The sequence below is a fragment of the Rhinopithecus roxellana genome, chromosome 6 (genome assembly GCF_007565055.1).
Source record: "Rhinopithecus roxellana isolate Shanxi Qingling chromosome 6, ASM756505v1, whole genome shotgun sequence".
Taxonomy (NCBI): Eukaryota; Metazoa; Chordata; class Mammalia; order Primates; family Cercopithecidae; genus Rhinopithecus; species Rhinopithecus roxellana.
In genome coordinates, this window is record NC_044554.1 from 74,657,064 (window position 1) to 74,664,784 (window position 7,721).

Sequence of the window (7,721 nt, forward strand, 5' to 3'; positions counted from 1 at the left end):
TCCAGACCATTGCCGATAATTCTACATGACAAATGTTTCTTCTAACAACCCCACAATATCACCCCTTACCACAAAATCTTCCTTCAGCTTAAGCTCTCTCACTCTAGGTTCCCACGCCACCCCAATCCTGCTTGAAGCAGCCTTGAGAAACATGGCCCATTCTCTCTCCATGCCACTCCCCAAAAAAAGTTTTTTTGCTGCCCCAATACTTCGATACTATTTTATGTTATTTTTCTTATTAATATAAGAAGCCAGGAATGTCAGGCCTCTGAGCCCAAGCTAAGCCATCACATCCCCTATGACCTGCATGTATACATCCAGATGGCCTGAAGTAACTGAAGAATCACAAAAGAAGTGAAAATGGCCTATTCCTGCCTTAACTGATGACATTACCTTGTGAAATTCCTTTTTCTGGTTCATCCTGGCTCGAAAAGTTCCCCCAGTGAGTACCTTGTGGCCCCCCACTCCTGCCCACCAGAGAACAACCCCCCTTTGACTGTAATTTTCCTTCCTATTATAAATTATAAAATTTCCTACCCAAATTTTATAAAACGGTCCCACCCCTATCTCCCTTTGCTGACTCTCTTTTCGGACTCTGCCTGTCTGCACCCAGGTGAAATAAACAGCCTTGTTGCTCACACAAAGCCTGTTTGGTGGTCTCTTTACATGGACTCGAGTGAAACTTACTAAGAAGAATGAAGCATAAGTGCTACATTCTCTGGTTTTACCTCCACAGAATTCAAATTCCCATGTTTTCTTTCTGCTGTTCAAACCTGTATCACTAGGCCGGGCGCAGTGGCACAGACCTGTAATCCCAACACTTTGGGAGGCCGAGGTAGGTGGATCATGAGGTCAAGAGAATCAAGACCATCCTGGGCAACGTGGTGAAACCCCATCTCTACTAAAAATACAAAAATTAGGCCGGGCGCGGTGGCTCAAGCCTGTAATCCCAGCACTTTGGGAGGCCGAGACGGGCGGATCACGAGGTCAGGAGATCGAGACCATCCTGGCTAACACAGTGAAACCCCGTCTCTACTAAAATATACAAAAAACTAGCCGGGCGAGGTGGCGGGCGCCTGTAGTCCCAGCTACTCGGGAGGCTGAGGCAGGAGAATGGCGCAAACCCGGGAGGCGGAGCTTGCAGTGAGCTGAGATCTGGCCACTGCACTCCAGCCCAAAAAATACAAAAATTAGCTGGGCGTGGTGGCGCACACCTGTAGTCTTAGCTACTTGGGAGGCTGAGGCAGGAGAATTGCTTGAACCCGGGAGGCAGAAATTGCGGTGAGCCGAGATCATGCCACTGTACTCCAGCCTGGTGACAGAGCAAGACTCCATCTCAAAAAAAGAAAAAAAAAAAACAAAAACAAAATCTACATCGCTACAAAGTATCAGGAGTAGGAGCTGACTTCACTACAAACTAGAGTAGCTTGCAAGCAAACATTATAAGTTAAACAGGGTTAGTTCCCTGCTTCTGGAACTACTTAAGCTGCCCTGACCAGTCCTTTTCACCAAAAGTACCTGCCATTTTGAGTAAACTCATGTCAACTATTTGTTTGTTTTCTGACTCATAAAAAAAATTTCTAGTCTAGATCACTATGCTTCTGCTGTGCATTTTTCTGCAGATTGAAGATCTTTATATTTTGTTTTCAAAAGTATAATATCATAAATGTGGACAACTTTGCCAGGTCACCATTTAGGGAAGGAAAATACAATGAAAGATGTTCTACTGCTTTTGGACTCCAAAACAGGCTTAAGTTTGTATTAATTCCATCAAAGTAGTCATCAGCATTATGTACCAGAATCTGACAACTCGCTTTTGAATTCCAATTCTAATATGGGAAAGATCTCAAAAGAGAGATCTTAACCTTTCCCAGTCTCTTTTACCTCATTCATACATAATACTTAGCTCACACTGTTGTGAGGATGAAATTCAAGATAATGTATTACTTTTGCTGTAATACATACTTTTGCTTGCAAGTACCAAATTCTTAACTGACAACATCTTGAACTTATATAACAAGGAGACTGAAGGTAGGTGGTGGCACACACAGGTTCAGTGACTCAGCACTATCAAGGTCACATCTGTTAGGCTCCTGGCCTTTTTCTCGTGTCTGTAAACATGTGGTCACAAGCTGGCTGCCTTATTTCCAATCATCACTTCAGTGTTCTCTACCTAGTCTCCTCCTAGATCTCATTAGGTGGAATTACATGACATACTTAGCTTTAAGAGAAGCTAGAAAAATTAGCATTATTGCACTTCCACAGCTTCTATAGTGAATGTGCCCAAGGGAAGGGATGGTGAGAATGGGTGTTGGAAAAAAATAACCAACAGCATCTGCCATATTTCCTTTGAAAAGTTTTGAACAGTATGTTAAGTAATGTTATTAAATTCCCTTGTAACAAAATATTTTGTTTTTACTCCATGTAGTGTACATTTATACCTCTCCTGAGGCTGCTTACTTTATCAGCTTCCATAAGTCTCTCTGACCCTGGTCTCAGCAGCAAGAGATAGCATGTGAGTTTTTGTTTTTGTTTTTTTTTCTACAAAAGCTGATTTAGTCTGCCTTCCATGAAACCTGGCACAGGCATAAAAAAAAATAGAGATGGCACATCCCACAGTTACCTTAAGGAAGATAAAAACAAACATACCCAATTATTGTATTAAAAGCAATTTCTTAAAATTTTAATTTGGTAGTAATGTTGTTAATAAATAATTTACTTATGGTATTTCCTTTAAATAACTATTCTATAATTAGTTTAATGTGGCAAGATGTCCTGCCTGAGTCTGCAAAACCTGATTCCCTGCCTTGCGTGTTGCTTCTGCTAGGTCACACGTGCTTACTTAATCTTTATTGCCATCTTCTGGAGGATTTGTTTTTATATGCAGATTGTTAATACCAGGCCAATACAACTCTTCTTTTAAAGGGATCTGGAGCCTCAGGCCCTTTCAGTGTCTCAAAGCACTGAAAACACTAGATCAAGTGTCATAACCACATGGGCTGTGGAGGCAGTGCACCTCAGAGAGCATCTCAGAAGTAACAAGAAAGCCAAATGTCCAGAAAAACAGCTCCCTATTTCCAAGCAGAGGCTTGTATTTTCACTATTAAAGTTCCACTTTATGGAAGCCTTCATGATATGAGGCTTTGACCCATGCCAAAATGCAGGCAACACTGGGAATATTAATATTTGAAACTAATTAAATCAATTCTATTTGAGCATAAATGAATTTGGAACGCTTTTCTATTGTGATGAATGAGGTGCAGAAGTGAAGAACACAATACATGAGCAACATGAATGTCACATCTCTGAGCATCACCCATTACTGCCCTGCTGCCTAAAAGGTATACATAAGAGGACCACAATTTGGGTCTGGAACTACCTAGGGAAGGTGAAACCAAGCTGTGAATCCAAAGGGAATGACTAATATGGCAGCCAAGGAAGTACAGCAACCACGCTTTGTAAGCAGTTCACATGCAGGAATCCGATCACAATCCATTGGGCATCCCATAAGACAAGCTGAACATTGCTAGGAAATCCGCCGATGGCAACGGTCAACTTTTAGGTGGAAAGGCTAACAGCTAACACCAGAGAGGACTATCTGCAGAGAGTAGCAAGCCAGCCACCTAGCCAGGGCTCAGAGTAGGCTGCAGCCTCTGAGTCCCAGGCTGTGAAGAATAACACAATATTTATCCTTAGAGGGTTTTGCAAGCTTATTCTGACAGAGAACAGAGCTACGACAGTGCATCTCAACTTCCTTACATCTTGCTATAAAAAGAAAATCATGGTATTTTTATCCTGAGAAGAAATGGATGAAGCTACTCATAGCAAAGGCTCTGACCATTCACCACATCTCGAACCCTCCACCTCCACGTGACAGATAGGAAGCTCCAGTCTGCAGAAAGTCTGAAGCTTGGTTCTCTAAATGTGGCCTGAAGACAGAGCCAGAGGGAAGGAAGTAAGAGGATCCTAAAGTTCAGACTCAGGGTTAGTGAGGGATCCAGTGTAACTGAGCTCTGCTTAGAAGGCAGATGGCTCCGATTATGCAAAGAAAAGACTTGAAAAGGACACTGAAATGAGCACAGCAGGGGAAAAGGAGAGGCAGCAAACAGGCTTGGAAAGTTAGAAAATTAAACTTGCATAATTTTACCTAGGCTCAACAGTTGCAGTGTTCCCTTTAAAAAGAAAACATAATCATATTGTTCAAGCATTCATTCATGCAACAAATATCATTGAATCTGTACCACATGATTAATATAGTTTCAGCACTACAGATATACCCATGGGCAAAACAAACACAATCAGGTCTCTAACCTATGAGCTTGAGTCTACTGAGGAAGCTTGACATTAAGTAGTAAGTTCAGATTTTTTCTCACACATTATCGTAAGTACTATATGGGTAAAGGACTGGATACTTGCTCTGAGAGAGAACAATAAAACCTCAAGAAACTAAGTACTTTAAGAGATTAAAAGATGACCTTTTTCAGGAAGTTATATTAAGGTATTCTAAGAAGATGCAGTAAGAAAATATTAGCAATTCTTTTAAAATACTTTAAATATAAACAACGTTTATTATTATATATTATATATAATATTATATATATTTTTGTTATGTGTGTAGTAATACATAGTAATATATACAGACACAGGATTATTGTACAACAGCTAATGACAGACAACTAAAGCCTAGTTTTAAAAACCTGCTTATACTATGAAATATGAAACACCATTACTGAACTCTTACTTTTCTTCTCATATAGAATAACAGTTAATATTTCATAAAAAAATTAAAGACTCAAGAGAAAAAGAGGAAAAAGAAGTTGCCAGATTTTACTTCTAAATGTATATACTTTCATACATATGTGTTTCTACAAAAGAAATATTTAATATTGGTTAATCTTTATGCAATCTTAATATGTAACAGCTGAAACCTGAGCAAATAAACTTAAATAGGCTTCATGTTCAAGGGCAGAGTTTCCAAGCTGATAAAAACATTCTGCACACTAGTGGTTGCACCTAGCTCTGAGAAGAACATCAATATAGTTGCAAATGTTTATAGAATAAGCAGAGAAATTCATTCTGCTATAATACACAGTTCAACTTAAAATGTAGTCAATTCCTAAAAGAGGGTAAAAACTCTAAACCTTGAAATGATGCAACAGGAGGTTAGTGGGCTAATTTTGCTTTTGTATACAAAAGTTTGTGAGCATCTAGAAGGAAATATAAAGGGGTCTTCTAAGTTGCTAGTTGTGTATCATGTACAATTTGTGAAAATCTACTCAGTGTACACGAATCATTTGCATAAACTTTTCTGTTTGTATATGTCAATTAAAAGTGGCTCATTTGTTGTTTTTGTTTTGTTTTTAGTTTGAGGGGGAAAAAAAATCAAGTTCAGGAAAACTTTATCTGGGACACTAGAACAAACTCCTAAAAGGAAAGCTTAGAGTAACTTTTACAAAATTGGAAACTAGTTGGTAAGACAGTTCCAAGTATATTACTTATTTTAAATAAATATACAAGGGAGGATGTACAATATATTACTTATTTTAAATAAATATACAAGGGGGGATGTACAAGAGGGTGCACAAAAGCAAATAAAATCAGAAATCATTGTATTTACCTAAAAGAAAATTTCACTGTAACTGTGGCCTTTAAAAATCAGTGTCATCCTTTAATCTGTATTCTAATCATATTATAGCTTTATCTCACATATTTTCTTCATTTGCAACACCTGGAAAGTTTTATATTTGTGCTTTTGCAATTTCAATCACTGATGCCTAAGGCAACTACTCATAAAACTGTAAACACTGCACTTGCCTCTTTCAGTTATAAATAAAGAAGAAAAGTAATTGGATGCTTATGTCACAGGATCCTTGGGGTGTTGCTTTTCCAGCCGGAAAAGCTCTGTGACCGGTGGTGCCTTTGCCCGAGTTTTGCTTGAGCCTGCTGGGTTCAGTCTGCCCACTCTGCCGGGCAGGCTGCACTCACCTCATGCTACCAACCTGGATCCCATGCCTGCTAAGGGTGAGCCACATGCAGAGTGGCGAGGGGTGTGTTGGTGAGCAAACGTGGGGTCCGGTCACTGTGCACAGACAGGTACACTGGCTGCGGCGGGACAGGAAATTCTAGGCGCCAACACGGGTGTCAGCTCCCTGTGAGGCTGCGGCTGGACCAAGCATACTACAAGCAGCTTCCACTGCTGGCACTGGGGAACGTGGTGGCATCCAGAAGCTTGGAGATTATAGGAACCACAGAACCCCAAAGAGGGTGTCACAGCCCTGACTCGGGGAACTCCTAAGTCTGGGCTCCCTGAAGGGCCACAGCTCCTCTCCTTCTCTCTTCTCTCCTACTTGTCACCGCAAGGTGGTGGGCAAGGGGCGTGTTTCAGCCCTGTTTGTGTTACAGCTCTTTTAGTCCCACCATCCCGCGGGTCCCAAGTTCTTCTCCCATGCCCAGGAAGAAAGAGGTACTCGGACAACTGGAGGGTGAATAAGGTGAGGAGGTGGTTTGTTGAGCGACAGTACAGCTCTCAGGAGACCTAAAGTGGATAGCTCTTACCCGCAGGCAGGTACTCCCAACATCTGCTCAGCCCTCAGCTGAGAGGAGACCCACAGTGTGTAGCTCCTCTCTACAGGCAGTTTGTCCTGATGTCTGCTCAGCCCTCAACTGAGAGAACAACAATGGGTAGCTCCTCTCTGCAGGCAGGTCATCCTGGACATCTGCTCTACTCAAGTCTGGCTGAATCTGGGTGATTCCATGGGCTTCAGGTGGATGGAAGTGTGCGCTGACTGGTTTATGGGTGGTCATGGCAGGCTTGCAAAAAGCACCATAAGTTCTCACTTCGGTGGGTAGAACTGGCAGCCCAGCCCGAAGGTGGGGCTTCACTAGGCACCTGTCCCTTTCTGCCCAGGAGCCTGTCTGCCTCCCACCCTTAACCTATGGCCACCAGCACCCAGGCTGTTTGTGACAAGGTGTCTGCAGGTCCACACCAAGCCACCCTCAGTACCCCCTGGCCTTCCTCTTGTGCTCATTTGCACCCAAAGTCCAGACGGGGCCGAGGGAGTAGGAGACTGGCAAGTCAGTGCTGCCCCCAGCACGCGCACACCCGGCCAAGTCATGACAGAACCAGCGCTCAGCCTCAACTTTGCTCTGAAATTGGAGACGGTGCTGGGAGTGGGGAGGAGCCAGGCAGCGGGAGCAGGCATTTCCAAGCTTGCAGGGGCAGGGGGGGCCTTCCCAGGTCCCCAAGAGCACAGGAATGCCAGGTTCGCTGCCACACTTGGGTGGCTGCAGCTGCGCCCGGGAGGGAGGGGATCCGCCCCTCCAACTAGGAAGGGGTGGGACTTCTGCCTGTTTCTGGCTCCTGCTGGCTCCATGGAGCCCGTAGCCCTGCCTAGCCCTGGCCCCACCTCCCCAGCTGCAGGCAGTGTCTCTGCAGCAACCATTTCAGATGGGCCGCAGCTGCCATCACTTACTCCTCAAGAACAATGGAGAAAAATCTGAAGTTGCACTTACTCAATATTTATGAAACAATCTAAGTTAAATTTTATAGTATTCCTCTTTCTTGTGACCCATTTGTTCTTTTCTCTATTTAATCTAAGTTAAATTTTATAGTATTCCTCTTTCTTGTGACCCATTTGTTCTTTTCTCTATTTTTTATGTATTTCACAGATATTTTGAGACATGAAACAACTTCTTTCAAGTGATTTCAACATCTTCTATCC